Here is a 2,586-nt window from a genome sequence, read left to right as displayed (position 1 = left end):
TGCGCCTGCCTTTATCGAGTTAGATACGAAATTATCCATCTTTGAAACAGGTATTAAGGTCGTCGATCTTTTAGCTCCTTATCGACGTGGAGGAAAAATAGGACTATTTGGGGGGGCTGGAGTAGGTAAAACAGTACTGATCATGGAATTAATCAATAACATTGCTAAAGCTCATGGGGGCGTATCCGTATTCGGTGGAGTAGGGGAACGGACTCGTGAAGGAAATGATCTTTATATGGAAATGAAGGAATCCAGAGTAATTAATGAAAAAAATATTGAGGAATCAAAGGTAGCTCTAGTCTATGGCCAAATGAATGAACCACCGGGAGCTCGTATGAGAGTTGGTTTAACTGCCCTAACTATGGCGGAATATTTCCGAGATGTTAATAAGCAAGACGTGCTTTTATTTATCGATAATATCTTTCGTTTTGTTCAAGCAGGATCAGAGGTATCCGCTTTATTAGGGAGAATGCCCTCCGCAGTGGGTTATCAACCTACTCTTAGTACAGAAATGGGTTCTTTGCAAGAAAGAATTGCTTCTACTAAAAAGGGATCTATAACTTCGATTCAAGCAGTTTATGTACCTGCAGACGATTTGACCGACCCTGCCCCTGCCACAACATTTGCACATTTGGATGCTACTACCGTACTTTCCAGAGGATTAGCTTCCAAGGGTATTTATCCAGCAGTAGATCCTTTAGATTCAACCTCGACTATGTTACAGCCTCGGATCGTTGGCAACGAACATTATGAAACTGCGCAAAGAGTTAAGGAAACTTTACAACGTTACAAAGAACTTCAGGACATTATCGCAATTCTTGGCTTGGATGAATTATCGGAAGAGGATCGTTTAACTGTAGCAAGAGCAAGAAAAATTGAGCGTTTCTTATCACAACCGTTCTTTGTGGCAGAAGTTTTTACTGGTTCTCCAGGAAAGTATGTTGCTCTTGCGGAAACTATTAGGGGATTTCAACTAATCCTTTACGGAGAATTAGACGGCCTACCTGAACAGGCTTTTTATTTGGTGGGTAACATCGATGAAGCTAGCACGAAAGCTATAACCTTAGAAGAGGAGAACAAATCGAAGAAATGAAATTAAATCTTTATGTACTGACTCCTAAGCGAATTATTTGGGATTGTGAAGTGAAAGAAATCATTTTATCCACTAATAGTGGCCAAATTGGCGTATTACCAAACCACGCCCCCATTAACACAGCAGTAGATATGGGTCCTTTGAGAATACGCCTCCTCAACGACCAATGGTTAACAGCGATTCTGTGGAGCGGTTTTGCGAGAATAGTTAATAATGAGATCATCATTTTAGGAAATGATGCGGAACTGGGTAGTGATATTGATCCGGAAGAAGCTCAAAAGGCACTTGAAATAGCCGAAGCTAACTTGAGTAAAGCTGAGGGTACGAAAGATTTGGTTGAAGCGAAGCTCGCTCTCAGACGAGCTAGGATATGAATCGAGGCTGTCAATTGGATTCCCCCATCCAATTGAAGACAATCCAGTGGTTTATAGTTGATACAAAGAAAAAGGGAAGAGGGGTAGAAAAAGTTATTAGATAGCGAAGCGAAGTAAGTCCAATGCTATCTAGTAATTTTTCTACCTACTTACCTACTATTGGATTTGAACCAATGACTCCCGCCGTATGAAAGAAATACTCTAACCACTGAGTTAAGTAGGCAATTTATCACCACAAAGGAAGACCCATTACTTCGATCGATTATATATTGAATCCCTTTTCTAAGCAATACCGCTCTATTATTGGTCTGTTATATACTAAATACTAAACTAAATACTAAACAGATACAGATCAAAGGGGTATCCTCTGGCATTAGAAAATATTCATCTTGACAAGAAATTATCTATATGTTAAGATATCTCTGATAAGGGCTATAGCTCAGTTCGGTAGAGCAACTCGTTTACACGTGCGCCAATGCTTTTCAAAGGAGCTTATTATGCAATGAACATAATCGATCTTATTGCAAAATCAATGTCTTACTTCATAGATTCGAGAGAATAGGAGAACAGTAGCCTGACAAACAGTCGGTTCAGTCCGATTCAGGTGCCAATTCAGGTGCCTAATCAAATAGAACCCTTATGGATTTGCTAGTTGATAAGGTAAATATCCAGCCCACTAAATGCTAGGCGTAATGAGGATAAGGGCCTCCAAAAAACTTCTTTTCGTTCTATGAACTTTAAGGTGTATGAAGTCTCATAGTTAACTCTTGCAGTGGAACGATAGAGACTCCATTTCACTTAGGTTGATTTAATTTAGACCGGAGGCAGACCTAAGTCAAGGTAATCCTCCTTTGAAACACTTTGGTATTGCTCCTAGATAGATCATAATACAAAAAATCAATCAGAGCACAGGGAGCCATCTCATTATCTTTCCGTAAAGAAAAACTATGGTGGACTAACTGATCTTTAAATCAGTTTATGAAAGAGCCCAATGCAAAAAAATGCATGTTGGGTCTTTGAAACAGTTCAAATCATTTCGATAATAATCCGTTTGATCTGTTTTACCGAGAAGGTCTACGGTTCGAATCCGTATAGCCCTAATATGCCCTTTTTTAGATT

The sequence above is a fragment of the Triticum urartu genome, chromosome 2A, assembly GCF_056163025.1.
Source record: "Triticum urartu cultivar PI428250 chromosome 2A, HENAU_Tu73, whole genome shotgun sequence".
Lineage (NCBI taxonomy): Eukaryota > Viridiplantae > Streptophyta > Magnoliopsida > Poales > Poaceae > Triticum > Triticum urartu.
Note: the sequence above shows the minus strand (reverse complement) of the source record.